This window comes from Zophobas morio, unplaced genomic scaffold, assembly GCF_036711695.1.
Source record: "Zophobas morio isolate AGI-343-1 ecotype UQ-CSIRO unplaced genomic scaffold, CSIRO_AGI_Zmor_V1 ptg000422l, whole genome shotgun sequence".
In the NCBI taxonomy this organism is placed as follows: domain Eukaryota; kingdom Metazoa; phylum Arthropoda; class Insecta; order Coleoptera; family Tenebrionidae; genus Zophobas; species Zophobas morio.
Window position 1 is genome coordinate 74402 of NW_026972526.1, and position 17680 is coordinate 92081.

Consider the following 17680-nt stretch of genomic DNA (forward strand, 5'->3'; position numbering starts at 1 on the left):
CTATAAAGAATTAACAATACATACAACAGTTAGTATCTTATTGGTTATTAATTATTTTTCCTAACACTGGAGAATTAATTTGAATATTAAATTTCTGATTATATTTTTATTAATACACTTTTATTCTATAATCTCATTAATATTATTTAAAGTTTTCTACGAAGAACTTGTTGAAAAGCATAAATATAAAATAATATTTAAAAAGTTTTTAAAGATTTTTATTTTTATATTAAAAAACTCAATTTTTTTAACTCTTTAAAAAATAGTTTTTTGTTTTAAGTTTTAATGAAATTTTTAAAAAAAAAAATATACTTCTAAAAGTTTTATTTTTTGTTATTAAACTTAAAAATCAGTAATAACTCTTAAATATTTATTATATTCCTTAAATATAAATATATTAAGGTTTTAATGATTATTAAAGTACTATAAATAAAAAGTGATAAGTTTTTGTTTTTTTCCTATAGAATATTGAAAACGAAAAAGTTTTTTCACTAAAATCAGCTTTAAAAAATGCAGAGGAAACGGTTTTACTGTTAAAAGAAAAATTATCTAACTCAGAAAAAGTTTTTACTTTATGTTATTATTACTATTATTATCAATATTATTATTATGCGTTTATATACATTAATAAAAAAAACTTTTATTTATTGTTATATTATTGTTTTTATTCATATATATTTTTATCAAAATTATAATTCTTATGCTTTTATATAATTTTTTTTTATTAATATGCAATTTATTAAATATTATTATGCTTTTATTTTACTTCTTCTATTTAAAAAGTAATTTATTAAATATTATATTTTTATGCTTTTATATTCTTTTTATCCATAATTACTTTAATAAAAATTATTTCTATGCTTTTATATATGTTTTTTAAAAAACTTTTATTATTTTTTTTTTTCAAAGTTATTACTTTAATAAATATTATTATGCATTTATATTTATTATTTATAAAATAAAACTTTTATTATTTTATTTTAAGTTATATTACTTTAATAAATATCATTGTTATTCTTTTATCTATCTTAAATATCTATAATTACTTTATTAAATATTATAATTATTATGCTTTTATTTTATTTTTTAATCCAAGTTTTTATTATATTATGTTATATAAAATACACTTCAATAATACTATTATTATGGCTTATATTTATTATTTTTGAAAAAACTTTTAGCTTTCTAAAGATTTTGAAGTCAAGAATGACGAATTGGAGCGTTCACAACTCTCACTAATACAAGTTCATGATTTCCATTATTTTTTTCCTAATATTTAAAAATTATTACTATATCCTTAAATTTTATATTTTTTAGTTAAATTTTTTAGATTTTATTTTATAAAAATAAATTTATTTTTAAAATAATTTGTATTTATTATTTTTTTTATTCTTTATTAGATTATTACTTTTATTATTAAATATTTTATATAATTTCTATATATATTTTTAAATATTTAATTTCATTTTTTTTTAATTTATAGACTAAAATAGTTATTTTTATTTTGTTTGTTCGGAATTTTGGAAGGTAATTGTTTTTTATCACTTATTATAATTATTATTATGAAATTATTTAGTTCTTTATTATTATTTTTTTTTTGAAATTATTATCGTGATTATATATTTATATCTTTTTGTGATTAAATTTTTTTTGATAATAAAGTTTATTATTATTTAAATTTTATTTTTATTTTAGAAAATTTATTTTTTGCTGTTAAAAATAGTAATAATAATAATTATTATTTTAAATTTTTTAATAATTTTTTATGGTAGTTTAAATATATTATTATAAAAAAAATTATTACTATTATTACTATTATTATTATAGTTTTTGTTATAAATATTTTCACCTTATTATTTTATTATTCACTATTTTTTGTGAATAAAAATACTTTATTTTTTCAGCTGGAAAATTATTTCTTGTTATTGTTTACAATTTATTATTATCGTCTTTATAACTTTTATTATCTACTTTTTATAATAGTTTGTATTTATTATTAATTATTACTATTCATTTTTAACTATTTCTTTTGTTTTAAAGTTTATTTATTATAATTTTTATTTTATTTTTTCTTGCTATTAATATAAATATTTACCATTATTCTTTGTATTATATTTTTTATTATTCATTATCCCTATTATTTTGATTATTATTATAAGGAAATTAAAAGACTGGAAAGAATACATATTAAAAAAGAACTTCAACTTCGCCAACAACTTGAAAGAAATAATATTCAAGCAAACTTTATTTTGGAGCAAAACAACCGCAACGTTAATAATAAGGAAACTCCAAAACTATATTTTTTATTATTTTTATTTTATAAATCTACTAAAATTTATTATTATAAAAATTTTTTATTTATAAATAATAATAACTAAAAACTAATGAATTATGATAATATTGTATAATTTTTATGATATAAAACTTTTTATATAAAATATAAAATTAGTTATTATAAGTTTTTTTTTTAATGCAAAAAAATAATTAATTAGTCTCTTTAAAGTAAATTTATATTATTATTATTATTATTATTATTATTATTATTATTATTATTATTATCAGGCTGAGCCTTCACCTCACATTGTACAAAACAAAGAATCTGAATTAACGTAGATTTTTTTTTATATATAATTTTAAAGTTATAAATATTTTTAAAAAAAGGAATTTCGTGGAAATCGGGCCGACGCATGTAAATATTAAGCGGCGCTCCTCTAGACATCGTAGAACGAAAAATAATACGGCTAACGATTTCTGGAATTTATAATTTGAAATCTACAATAAATAAGTTTACAAAATAAATTTTATTATTCTATAAATAAAACTATAATTTAATTAAATGAAATATTTTGTTCAACTTTTTTTTTTAATTTGTATGATAAAATGTATACAAAATTTTGTAGAAAACTCTAGAAATTTAGCAATAATGTGCTCTATATGTTTTAAAAGATGCCTACATATATATTATGGAATTTATTTTATTAAGCTTTTGTTGTAAAACTTCTTAAATTTTAAAGAGGGTGCTTCACTTTGTAGCTTTGTGAAAAAACTAAACAGTTGTAGGCTTATATTTACACCGAAAAAGGAAAAAGCTCAGTTGCCCACAAAAATTAATTTTTTAACATTTTTAATTAATGGAAAGTTTGTATGAATTGCTAAACCTTTTCGATCTTCAAAAAAGAATTAGCTTTGCAGATTAAAAATAATTTGTTTGGAGGGATTCGAATATACCCAAACTTTTTTTTTAAAAGCTTTTAAAGTAAACTTAAATTAAATATTATAATTTAAAAAAAAAAGGATATTAGTAATTTTTAGATTTATTAATTTTTATAGAGCGCTTTACTTTTACATCTCTTAATATTTTGGAAGAAAGCCAAACTTTACCACAAATATTAATAGAAAAAGATATCATACGTTCGCATAGAATAACAAATATAATTTAGATTGTTAGGACAACAGCTTTGGTTATATTTAGAAGCTTAAAAGAACGAATTTTATAAATTATAATTTATACTTTTTCGGTATCTTTTATTTTTATTGCTTACTATTCTATAATAATTATTTTTTTTTCTTATTTTTAGAAAACTGAAACTTTGTGTTCTACGCTTAAAGGAGTCTTAAAGTGCTGGCAATTATATTATGAAAATATCTTTAAAACTACGAAACTGTGGCCAGACTAAAAAGTTTCACTAAAAGTTTATAATAAAGTTCAGCAGGCTTACCATGTAAATTATTTTCTTTTTTTTAAGAACACGAACATTACACCAAAACGTAAGTAAAAGCTAATTACTTCCCTCTCAATACGTGACTGTCATCTTTTTATCAGTTTATAGTTTTTTTTTTTATTACGTACCAATCCATTTTTAATAATTTTAACTTTGTTAAGAAATATTTAGAGCATATTAAAAGAAATTGCTTTTTTCTAAGCTAATCGTTATATTATCCTTAGACTAATTAAATTGAATAAGAATTTAAAAGCATTTAACAAAATACTTGTTCATTAAACTCTTTCCTCTAAAAAGTATTAGTTCACTAAATTAAGCTGATATCTAACCTAGAATGAAAACGAAGTAAATTTTTTATAACAAGAAAAATGGAAGGAATGAAAAAATTTAATTCTAATTACGAAAAAATGGTTTTATAATTTTTTGAAATGTAAAGCGTTTCTATCCGAGAAATTTAGATACTTCTCTTCTCGGGTGGCAATGCTTTTTTTTTATCAAGTAGATAATATTGTATAGCGTATGCGCAGTTCAGTGCTGCAGCGCACGAACTACCGATACATACTTATTAATTCGCATTGTAGTAACAATTTATGGAGTTGATTAAGACTATAAGCATAAAGAAAAATAATTTTAAATTTCATTTTTACAGGCTTAAACTTAAATGTATTCAACAAAAAGTATAAACTACCAGTAATTTTTTTATTAAAACCCTCAATACTTAACAGGCTTTCAATCAATTTGAAAAAAAGACTAATTTATTAAGTGGCCAGAAGGGTACATCTACTGAGCTTGCGAAGAATTTTTGTTCCCCGGAGTTACATGCTGCTGTCTACAGTAACTCATAATCTTAACAATTTATAAATTAATTTTAAAATTCACAAAAAAAAGGCACGAGTTCTCCACCTGCTCCGGGAGTTCTTCCAGAGTGGCAGACGATATATCCACTCCCCTTTTGGTGATTTCTGTAAAGTCAACAAACTGAACGATGTCTGCCGTAAAAATTAAGAACTTTGAAAAATGCTGCCTTAGTTATATAATAATAATATATACGCGACCGCGTTTCATGCTGCCGTATCGCCTGCTAACCAATGGAGCAACGTCGGCATCCAAAGCTCGCAATTTATCATTGTGGGCACTTCCCAACCCAACAATAACTATCTGCATATGAGGCATTAATGCAATAAATATAGTGGGAAAAAAGAGTCTAAAATGCAGTACCGAAAGGGGATAGCCAGACGCCTTGACTACCTCGTCAGTAGTTTCTTCCATGTCTACCCGCAAAGTTGTTAATAATTATAATATAACAAGAGCGCTAAAAGGAAGCGATACTTAAAAAGTCTTACCTGCTATGTTCCCTTCCGTTAGTATAAGTAGGACAGTATACTTGGAACCTGGCGGGAACTGGCATGCATGGGTCGCCACGGTCCGGATGACCTTGACCCAAAAAAAAGTATCACGAGATAAATCGAGCTATGTAAGTTCATTATTGCATTATTTACGCAACAAAAACGACTTAAAGACTAGTCCGCAACACAAGTGCTTTGGACTATTAACAGAACTTTTATTCGCTATAAAAATAATAGCGCTATTGCAGCCATTCCTCCCTTTAATTAATGGCATTTAACCATTTGCCCTCATAAAACCACCAACACAAAAAATGATATATTAACATAAAAAAATGCAATTTATTTTTTCTATTCGCCCACCTGAGCTAACTTGGCCTGGTAAGAAAGATTATTAGTCATTGGCCAAATAGCAAGCAATAGAAAGGGGAACCGGTCCACAAGGTGTGACATGTCCAACAGTATTAATGTAGGCTTGCATGAGTCCGTCCACCCCGTGCACCTGAAATAAAATATTTAAGCACAACCAAAATATTATAACAAAAAGTTTTTACAAAAAAATCACAAAAAAATTTAAACAGGTAAGTGATAAAAATTTATTTAAAGTACCGTTGAGTTATTTGGATCTCCTGTCATTGCAAAACAATGGGATATGCTGCCATCCGGGAGTTTAGCCCCAAATCCGTACGCCTGAATAAAAGAAGTTCCAGCAGTCAAGTTGCTTGTATGCCTCAGTGACACGTAGTTATAAATTACTTGGTACAGGCTATCGGAATCCCAATCTGAAAGAACACGGGAAATGGAAAGCAGAGCGGTCTATGAAGCAATTAAATTTGTTACTTTAAAAATTAAGAACTACTCTGCTTTTATTTTTAATCCAAACGGCCTCCATCTGTACCCCACTGCCGTTTTAATATAGAATTATATTTAAAAAAAAATTATATTTAACTTGACACAGAAAAGATATTGATCCAGACAGAAACAAAGTGCCTTAAAAACAAGAAACAAAAATTGAACCAAATTTAATATTAAAAAAATTTTTTTTTTCAAAAATTTAACATTTTTTAATTATCACTGTTAAATATAGTATTATGTTTAAAATCATGAGCAAACTTGGTAGGGATCCATACGACGATTAGAACTTGAAGAGTGTAATCCATGCGGACCTCCACTTTTTCTAATAATTTTTATAGAAAAAAACTGGCATTCCGATAATAAAGTATGAAGTACCCATCAAGGGAAGAAAAATCCACCGCGACGCTCAAGCTGACCTCCATGCCCCCTCGAATGTAATCCAAATAACTGAGAATTTACGTATAAATACAAGTGTAAATTATTTCTTCCTTTATAAAAATCCCAGAAATTTTCAAATGAGTAATATATAATTAAAATTATTGAAATTACGAGTATCCTTTTACTAGCTTAGCGGTCAGGTTTAATGTGCCTGAATTTTTATACTGGCTCTTTTTAAGTTTTTTCTGATTTATAAGTTCAAAAGTATGAGGCCCACTGAGCAAGTCTGATACACAGGTCTACATTTTTCAAAAAAGATAACAATCTGAATAACAAATTTATTGAAACAAAAGAAAACCTCAAACGATCCAATAAGGTCATCGCTTCCACCTAAATCCCAATCATAACAAGTTACCTTTATTTTTCTAATATTTCATAATATTATATTAAAATTGACTTTGGCATTTACAGAATTGATAACCTCGCTAAATCACCGTTACATAAAGTGCGAACCGGGATGATCTGCTCTTGCCAAACCGGGTTTAGATTATTCATTATAACTTCGGTCTTGAAAGAGTAGTTAGTTTTAATTCTTAAAGGAAACACTATTTATAAACGAATACTTTATGCACAAGAGTCCACGATTCATCTTTGTTTTTTTTGTAAAAGCAAAGATACCCATCCGATTTTCCAAAGATGTCTTTTTTGTCAAGTTTGCTCTAAAAACCAAGTAGACCAATAATAAGAATTGTTACTCAGAAAGTAACAAGTTATTACCGCTGAACAATTAATAACGAGATTGTTGTTGTCACAATCAAATATTTCCTCAGCTCTTATTTCTATTTTCGCGTATAACGCCGCCCCAACCTCGTTACTAAAAGAGTTATTATTATAATAAACCTGTAGCTTCTCCCGCTTAAATTTTAAAAAATTAACTGAAAGTTGTTTCTAAATATCAGTATAGTTTTCCGTTAGTCACCCTTGCAACTAACAAAATTTGTTTATACACTTAACTTATACGTAGCATGAGACAAAAAAAAGAATGGTTTACATATTAAAAACATAACTTATGTAAATGTTGCTCTTTGAAAAAAGAGACTGAAAAAAATAACACTAATATTTTAATTGGTCAATTCCAATTTATATTCTCATTTAAAATTAATCCTCGCTGCTTTAAGATTGGCTAAAAAACTTTATTTTCAACATTCTAATTCATTCAGCAATAAAAATTGTTAGGTTATTTTAAATTTAAGTTACTTATACAATAGAATAATTTAGTATAGAGTAAACCACTTGCAAAGTAAACTTTCTAATCTACATAGTTGTTCAACAATAAGAAACCCTAAAATGTGAAGCGCTCAATATTGTACAAGACTTATTCAAAATTTAATTTACTTCAAATTAAAAAACAGATCAAAACTTTAAGCAAAATAGGTATAAAAAATTGTCAAAAAACATTATCATTTGATTAAGCTTCAATAAGACATATATTATAGAAGCAATTTTTTTATAACAACAAAACTAGATAAAGTTGTAGAACTAAAGGCGTAGAAAAGTACCTAAGAGTTTTTTTTAGAAGAGAGTTGGATGATCTAAAAGTAAGTAAAATAAAAATTGAAATAAATCTAGTGGTACATTGAAGTTTACCTGTACAATTCTCCTACAGTGCAAGTAACGGAACCAACGAAAACTTCTCTTATCTCTTCCACATAAAATACAGAGCATTTAAGAATTTGGTTACATTCAAAGTAAAAAGGAATTTCCACTGCTTTTACAAACTCATGGCTTAAGGAGGCCCTTCAAATAAGTATTTAAAAATTATAAAAGGGGCAATATAACTAAAGTATATTTACTACAAAATTAAACTATAAGGTATAGAAGGTATAGAAGTATGGAAGTTATAGAAAAAGAAATAAGTTACATAGATATTTCAGTTTTTCCCACCAACTGAAATTTCTCTTGAGGACCATTCTTTATTTCAACAAAAACTTGTGGGTTTTTACTTTGACTGGGTTCTAGAACTGGAAGTCTTTTACACTTGAAAGTGAGGGAAATTTTAGTTTTAGTTCTTGATTGTGGATCTTCCATTGTAACCTTAATATTAAAAAAACTTAAAGTATAAGCTATAGTATTAAGTTAAACATAGTGGAAGGTCCCTTAAATATGAATACAACCGACGCTCCTAAAGGCCCTTGGAATGTTTATAATTCCTAACTTAACAAAAATATACATTCCAGTGATAATTTTCCAAAATTAGAAGGTAGACGGATAAAACAACATTTAAAATATTTTCTCTAAAAAGTACAACAATAAAGAATAATTTTTTAACCGAAAGTTGTCACTTTTAACTCGTTCTTTTAACGTATAATTGATCTCCAGTTTTAACAGGTACTTGAAAGAGTTTTGTTTGCTAACAGTATAACAAAAAAAGTATATATACGTTACTAAAGAGGAATTTAAGATTTTTTTTTTTTAAAAAATATGTAATATAAAACGCTTTAATTAAAAAGTGTCAAATTTATTAGCAGAGTTTAAGCTTTTCATCTTGTAAAGATAAAAAGATGAAAATTTTGTTACGTAGTAAAAACTTTTTAGGTATTTTTTATTCAAGATTAATGTAAAATTTGGTTGGTATTTCTCTTCAGAAACTTGGTATTATAAAAATACTATGACTTGCTTTCCAATATAATTAGTAAAATTGATAACTTATAATTTAAATAAAAAAAAAAAAGGTAATTAACGTTAAACTGAAAACTGAATTCAAATAAGTTTTTAATTCTAATTTTTAATCAGGTAAATTACGAATTGTTTTCGTATTTGTGGTCACTAATTATGTTTTAAAATGCCCAAAGCAATGGAAATTTTATAATAAAAAATGAAACTCCAGTCATGTTTTTAATATATTAAAAATAAAGAAATTGAGTTTTAAAATAAAGCTAGGAAAAGCTATCAATAGTGATTATTAAAATGAATCACGCAGTTACATATTTGCATCTTTGTTTATTTTGCTTATTAATACAATCGGGCATTAGCGCGTTTTTATTGAAGGTAATAAACAAGGAGATTATTACCATGTGCGTGTATACAAAATTCTAATTTTACTATGAAGTTGTAAGCTTTTGCTTTTCTATCGCTGGCCTCTTGTCCCTTGTTCCTCTTAGTAGACGCAGTTGGTTATGGAGTCTGCATACCGTCAGTCGGTCAGGTCAAACTGTTATACCTTTAACAGTAATGTCGAAAGCTTAAGTTCGTGCAAGCAAGGTATGTTTCAGTGATCATTACTATCATGGTAGACCTTATTATCAAAATCTACAAGTGAAATGACTATTAGAATTATGTGTGTGTAACCTTGCGCGAAAAAATAATATGAAGTTACAAAGACATTTTTGTGGTCTGCAAAATTAAATGTATAATTGGACGTTTGTGCAAAAGGTAAAGCTGTATCCACTAAAGATATCTTGAATAATACGAGCGATAATAGGATTTTCTTTAATAATTTACCTACAATAATTTAAAAAAAATTGAGTATAGTTGAAGCATTACACTACTCCATGCGCCTAATATATGTTCTATATGACCAACCGTTTTAGTTTAACTTTGAATACTTTCTCCCATTTAATAACTTTTTATTGAAAATCATTCTACTGATTTTTTTATGCATTAATTTTAATAAAGCACTTTGAGTTTATATTTTTTTACAAATAAGAGGGTTAATTCAAAAAAAATTGATAAACTGTGTGCTGTAATTTATGGTAACTGTTCCATATGTTGGAATTATTCCGATAAACCTCGTGCTGTCATCATAGTATGTTACACGTTTAAATTAAGCAAATAAAATTTAGTTGCGACTAAAACAGAACTATGAAACTTTTAAGACTGAGCTATCTACGGTTAGTGGGTATAATGGTTTAACAGTTTATCTCTTTAGAAACCGTTATGTACACTTACTATATCAATCGAGGAATAACAGCAAAAGTAATCAAGAACTGAAAACAAAATGTAAACTCTTCATCCTTGTTGTTAGAAGCCTACAGTTTATATATATAATAATTAATGCTTTAATCAGATTCGCTATATCACTCCCCTCCTATAAAGTTTACTGTTAAACTACCGGGTTTCTACCAATAACGCCATTGGGTTTTTACTCACCCGGTTTATTACTGCACTATTATTGGAAGGTATAATTTCTAAGACTTAACGAGATACCATAATTAATAATCTAAGCACACAACCTTAAAGAACGTACTCCAGGCTTACAGTACCTTATTAATGATACTAATATGACATATGACTTTAAAATTTTAGTCTGAAAGTAAGTTTTCATTTAGTATTGCAATAAATAACACGTATAAGCCCGTCATCAGTTTTATTTTTATTATAGCGATGTATGATGTCTCTATTATGACAGTTTTCCTATATTACAATTGTTCGCTATTTTATGCTCAGCTGATTGTAAATGCGGGCTTCTATAGGTAATTTACTGGAATTATAAGGTCACTTAGCAGGTTTGCCATTTGTGTAACATAATTCACAAATCCCTTTCCTCCCCTAGTTAAAAAAAATTGCGCGGTTTTTCTTAATACTATTGAATACATTCATATCTTAGTAGTCTTAGTAGCTTGGGGGTAAAATTTATCCATTTATCTGTTCAAAACGTTAAGGTAATTATCTACTGAGTAATTTAGGCTTTAAGTAATATCAGTGATAAAATTTATTACTAAAGAGGTCATTTAACCTACAAAAATTAAACTGTTTAAATAAAGTTTAGGGAGGTTCTTCGCCGTCATTTAATACAGTGAAAGAAAGTCAAAATTTTTTCAAAAACTTTATGAGATGATCCACTTCAAGGTCGTTCAGCAGCTATGGTCTCTCCGGAAAATATATAATTTGTTGAAGTGGTATTAGGTGCTCACCTTTTGAAGACCAAGGAAATTGCAGGATCTACCAATTTTTTAAACCACGATTTATTCGAGTTCTTCAAATATGACAAAGATAAGCGCAAGATGGGCGCTTAAACTTCTCACCCCACTTCAAAAACAAAGAGTGAATTGCTGTTGGAGCTTTGCCACGATAATGAGAAAGAAGTAAATAAGTCCATTGTTACGGGATACGATACCAAGGTTCTTTACAATGATCCTTAGTGGAAAAGAGAATGAATGTTGCGGAGTCGTTGGGATGAGCCACCACCAGAGAAAGCAGGCCCTTAATAACAAAAAAAGTTATAACACAATCTTCTGGAATTCTATGATCAATGGTGAAGTTAAAGGGAGGAACATAACCGTAAATGGGATACGCTACGCAAGTTTATTACGTAAAAACTGCATGATGTCATTATAGAAAACGGCGTGGAATGCTTAATCGAGGTGTGTGACTTCTGAACTTAGGTGTCCAGTCTATAGTGTTAAAATATATGCTTGTAGAGCAATAAAAATTATATTTTATTGTAAGTAGAATATATAAAGAAGATATATGTATAAGAACAAGATAGAAAAAAGTCCACTTAGCCAATTGACTAGCAGATAGGTCAGATGTACTAAGGGGATTCCACTGGATACCAAGAACTTTTTATGGTTCCAGTTGTAAACTGACTTTGTACTTCGAAACAGAATTGGCCAGTTCCAAGAACTGAAATTTATATACGAGAAAAATCTTTAATTTGCATTAGCTCAAAGTGTCAGTATTACATTCCAGTTTTATATACGTAATCGTCATGCTGTGTCGTGTAAATTACTTTCTATTAGGTTTTTATTTCACACATCAAAATTAGATTAAAAAATGTATATAGGGAAGTATATTAAATAAAGAAAGCTTTTATTGACCAGTTTCGGTCTGTAATTTTACCTTTACAAAAGGTCGAAATATTCTTCCATAATGTATAGTAAATTTAATTGAACCAGATAAAATTTTACTTGGTTTAGTTTGTATCCAATTTAATAAGGTAGATTCCAATTTTATTTGTGTTGGCTGTTTCACAGGTTTCTGATTGGATTAATTAGATCACGGATCAATTTTTGTGAAAATTTAAAGGGTTAGTGTTTTGTGCTTGTTTGTTTTCGTATTTTTGTTTTTATGTATATGTGTTTTCTGGTTGTGTACTTTATACTTAATATATTATACAATATGATTTTTGTAATCTCGGTTTATTTTTTTTTTTCTAATTATGTTTTTGTGTTTTCCGTATATTGTGTTTTTGTATCTTGTATTTTAAATTGTGCCTTAGGTGTTGTGTAGACTGTTGTTGTGTTAACCCATACCGCTGTAGTTCGTGGGTATAGCCTTATTGAACTAAACCATCCCCTTTAGAGTTCAGACCTGACCCCTCCGGCGACTGTTTCCTCTTTAGTTGTTCACGGCTGATAGTCTCGAGAACCCGTATATTTTAAAAAAATAAATATGTATTATAGGAAATTTAAAAGGCTAAAGAAAACTATGGTGATTTAATTTACAATTTTTAACTTCCGAGGAAACTAAGAGCGAGTAAGTACTATACAACAATAAAAGCGTGCTCACTTGCTTATGATTTGCAAAACTCTCGAGCAAGTCACCCTCACATTACATACACTTTGCAAAACTCAAATAGGACTCTAAGGGGAGGAGATTTGAGGAAGAGAGTGAAGTGAGTGAAGTGAGATCTGTTTTTTATGCACATTTAATGGACAAAAATTCACAGTATTTTCATGGGGATTAAGAAAAGTTAATTTATAATTAGTGTGTTGGAAAGCAAGGAGATAATAATTAAAAAATAATATATACTCTTGATTATCGTTTTTAACATCACCTGGGCGGGAACTTAAGAACTGTACCTTACCAGCATTCAGCTTCCGTTGATAACGGGACTTTTTTTGTTCTTGACTTCTATATAAAGGAACACCCCACTCCCATTATGGATTTTCGAGAAAACTTGAACTTCAAAGGTGTTACTTCTAGTTTTAATAAAAGTTCACGATATCATTTTAGATATCAGAACCATTTTCGCAGTTTTTCAGTGCTCTTTACGGTAACCTTTAAAGTGTTGAGACAAGTTACTTGCTATGCATTGGATAGATGTCTCGTGAAACTCGCTAGGTACTGTAGCCCTCCGCCTGGTTCCCAAAAGGGCACTCACGCCTTATCTATTATATTGTTAATTAACATTATACTGTTGAAAAAAAGATCCCAGGTCATAAATTTTAACTCAAAATAACCATTTTTAGGCAATTTTATGATTATTATTGATTATTTCATTGATTACTTGTTAGTATATAATGAGAGTTCACGAATAATAAACCGGCAGTCGTGTTAACATCTTTTTAGTCCTTTTTTTGCTTTAATCACATCTGTACATCTCTCTCTCTGTATATATATATATACAAATTTGTTTACAATTAATTTTAAAGAGTTTAAAGGTTTAAATACCCTAAAATATACATTTGGTATTTGACCTGTTTAGAATGAGACATGTTAATTCGTGTAAGAAGCATTAGGTCATAACCCGTTTTCCAGATATGTTGTTCTCCAAATAAGTAAAGTACAACCAACAAACCTGCCCCAAGAAAACTTCTTTAATTTTAAGTTTAGTTCATCAACAACTTAGTTCATCTTTCTTGCCAGCAACAGTTTTAAGTCCTTAATTCACACTACCCCATGTCCCCCATGCATATTTATAAAGACAATGGTTTTTCGCTGAAAAAAAACGCCAAAGCCCGACGAGAATAGCATACGAGACCGGCCTTGTTCGTTCATCGATGTCTTTATAAGGTTACGCTTAATTAATCATCGTCCCAAACCACCATTTTTGACCTATAATAGTATTTGAATAATTTTTAAATAGTAAAAGATTCTCGATAGGCAATTATAAGATGAATACTAGGTTCTAAAGTATAATAAATTATAATAAATTACCCGGACTATAGTCATAAATTTGTAAATCGGGCTACGTACTGAAAGCAAAACCCCTCTCCTACGTTGTGTTATACAATCTTTTACCTGTCTTACTAATGGAGAGGCAGGTGGTAGTTCAATTGATTAGCAGCCAAAAGCCAGTCTTAAACTATTTAAAGAACTATTAAATATGTCCAAGTTTTGCTGAAAAGACCAAATAGAAGCCGGAGTTGATATTAAGCCTTTTTTAAATATGTGATTAAATTAGCCTCTTTTTATAACCAGAACTAAGGTTATGACATTATCTAAGATAAAAAACGAAAAACTAACCGAATTTAGAGTAATAAAAAATTCAGAAACGGAACTTATAATAACGAATAAAGCAAATAATAAGAAGATTGAAATATGAGAAGAAACAATACTGGGTAAAAAATAATCCATAGGAAAAAATACAGAACAACTTAGAATCCAAGTAGAACAGTCAAGGACAAAAATAAAACGGCGTCTTGTAGTAAAGAATAAAAAAAAACCTGCTATTAATTCTAATAGTAATAAATATGCACTAGCAAAATTAGGTCTTAATAATGGATCCATCAAGGCTTTAAAACCCAATGGCGTTATTGGTAGAAACCCGGTAGTTTAACAGTAAACTTTATAGGAGGGGAGTGATATAGCGAATCTGATTAAAGCATTAATTATTATATATATAAACTGTAGGCTTCTAACAACAAGGATGAAGAGTTTACATTTTGTTTTCAGTTCTTGATTACTTTTGCTGTTATTCCTCGATTGATATAGTAAGTGTACATAACGGTTTCTAAAGAGATAAACTGTTAAACCATTATACCCACTAACCGTAGATAGCTCAGTCTTAAAAGTTTCATAGTTCTGTTTTAGTCGCAACTAAATTTTATTTGCTTAATTTAAACGTGTAACATACTATGATGACAGCACGAGGTTTATCGGAATAATTCCAACATATGGAACAGTTACCATAAATTACAGCACACAGTTTATCAATTTTTTTTGAATTAACCCTCTTATTTGTAAAAAAATATAAACTCAAAGTGCTTTATTAAAATTAATGCATAAAAAAATCAGTAGAATGATTTTCAATAAAAAGTTATTAAATGGGAGAAAGTATTCAAAGTTAAACTAAAACGGTTGGTCATATAGAACATATATTAGGCGCATGGAGTAGTGTAATGCTTCAACTATACTCAATTTTTTTTAAATTATTGTAGGTAAATTATTAAAGAAAATCCTATTATCGCTCGTATTATTCAAGATATCTTTAGTGGATACAGCTTTACCTTTTGCACAAACGTCCAATTATACATTTAATTTTGCAGACCACAAAAATGTCTTTGTAACTTCATATTATTTTTTCGCGCAAGGTTACACACACATAATTCTAATAGTCATTTCACTTGTAGATTTTGATAATAAGGTCTACCATGATAGTAATGATCACTGAAACATACCTTGCTTGCACGAACTTAAGCTTTCGACATTACTGTTAAAGGTATAACAGTTTGACCTGACCGACTGACGGTATGCAGACTCCATAACCAACTGCGTCTACTAAGAGGAACAAGGGACAAGAGGCCAGCGATAGAAAAGCAAAAGCTTACAACTTCATAGTAAAATTAGAATTTTGTATACACGCACATGGTAATAATCTCCTTGTTTATTACCTTCAATAAAAACGCGCTAATGCCCGATTGTATTAATAAGCAAAATAAACAAAGATGCAAATATGTAACTGCGTGATTCATTTTAATAATCACTATTGATAGCTTTTCCTAGCTTTATTTTAAAACTCAATTTCTTTATTTTTAATATATTAAAAACATGACTGGAGTTTCATTTTTTATTATAAAATTTCCATTGCTTTGGGCATTTTAAAACATAATTAGTGACCACAAATACGAAAACAATTCGTAATTTACCTGATTAAAAATTAGAATTAAAAACTTATTTGAATTCAGTTTTCAGTTTAACGTTAATTACCTTTTTTTTTTTTATTTAAATTATAAGTTATCAATTTTACTAATTATATTGGAAAGCAAGTCATAGTATTTTTATAATACCAAGTTTCTGAAGAGAAATACCAACCAAATTTTACATTAATCTTGAATAAAAAATACCTAAAAAGTTTTTACTACGTAACAAAATTTTCATCTTTTTATCTTTACAAGATGAAAAGCTTAAACTCTGCTAATAAATTTGACACTTTTTAATTAAAGCGTTTTATATTACATATTTTTTAAAAAAAAAAAATCTTAAATTCCTCTTTAGTAACGTATATATACTTTTTTTGTTATACTGTTAGCAAACAAAACTCTTTCAAGTACCTGTTAAAACTGGAGATCAATTATACGTTAAAAGAACGAGTTAAAAGTGACAACTTTCGGTTAAAAAAAATTAAAAACTCATTAAAAAAAATTACAGGCAGATTATATGAAAACAAGTCATTATATACTAGTGAACCGTTAATCAAGCCATGCATGCCATAACACAAATTTCACGGTCCAGTAATTAAAATTAAAAGATCATTGTTAATAGTATAGTTAGTGTATACAAATAATTAAAAATTAAAAAATTTGTTGTTTTTTTAATTTAAACAAACCTAAGAAGATGCTTATAACTTTTTCACTATTTTGATTTTTAGTACAATAATTTGTTAATAAAGCAAAAGAAGGGGTTCTTGCCTACACAAAATCAAGACCTCCCTTCATTTAAAGTATAAAAGAGACAGTCAAATAAACTTTTAACTTTAATTTTAATATAACAAATTAAAAGTTAAAAAATTTAATCATTCCGGATTTTTTTGGATTAATAGCAATAAATTTTACATCCAATTTTTTTTTTAACTTAAATATTAAATATTTTGCCTGTTATTTATTGACGACCGTTTTCTTCCTGTTTCGTTGGGAACAACTTTACTATAATTTAAAGTATTCCTTTAATATTTAAAATTATGTATAAAATTGTAAACTGCTCATTTAATTTAATACAGTTTTAAAAGAAAATTTTAGCATAAAAATTATTAAAATTGACAATAAAACTTTACTGAAAAGCTCTCGATAAGGTTTTAGTATATATTTTTTATTTGTTTGTCATGTTAAACAGCGTTTAAGTATGCGGTTTGTACACTTATCTGTTATTAACTTAACACCGTTGAAATTTTTATATATGATTGGTTAAAGGCTTTTCTAGTAAGGCCTTGTCATTTGTTACTTTAGTGGATATATTTTATTAGTCAAAGTCTAAAGATAATGATATTAAAAATATGTAATTACCCAGGGGTTGCTGGTTTTTAATGTAATTCTGCTATAATCTCAACATTATATTTTTTTTTAAACAAGAAATTTTAATAGCATTATACAGGTAATTTTTCTTCCACATTCAGTTTACTTGCAAACTTTTATAAAAGTAATTTAATCAAGGTTCTTTACGACTAAAGATGTCTTCAGTCATTGCCGCTTTTTTGATGGCTATTGCGGCCGGCCTTTCCAC

At 27.3% G+C, this 17680-nt stretch overlaps 2 long non-coding RNA genes across 6 annotated transcripts; both read right to left on the reverse strand.

Annotated features, from left to right (window-relative positions):
- Positions 1–11071: 11071 nt before the first annotated feature.
- On the reverse strand, positions 11072–11916 carry LOC135120808 (uncharacterized). Of its 2 annotated transcripts, XR_010278754.1 has the most exons (5): positions 11780–11916; positions 11578–11711; positions 11428–11500; positions 11212–11358; positions 11083–11158 (listed from the first exon to the last, which is right to left on the reverse strand). It is a non-coding gene; the product is annotated as an uncharacterized LOC135120808 (long non-coding RNA). The 2 variants fall into 2 exon arrangements; XR_010278753.1 differs by having other exon boundaries at positions 11072–11358.
- A 309-nt stretch (positions 11917–12225) lies between these two features.
- On the reverse strand, positions 12226–14769 carry LOC135120807 (uncharacterized). 4 transcript variants are annotated; one of them, XR_010278752.1, is made up of 5 exons: positions 14689–14769; positions 14264–14400; positions 13720–14077; positions 13483–13630; positions 12226–13410 (listed from the first exon to the last, which is right to left on the reverse strand). It is a non-coding gene; the product is annotated as an uncharacterized LOC135120807 (long non-coding RNA). The 4 variants fall into 4 exon arrangements; XR_010278750.1 differs by having other exon boundaries at positions 13566–13630; positions 13694–14077; XR_010278749.1 differs by having other exon boundaries at positions 13694–14077.
- Between the last annotated feature and the right edge of the window lie 2911 nt (positions 14770–17680).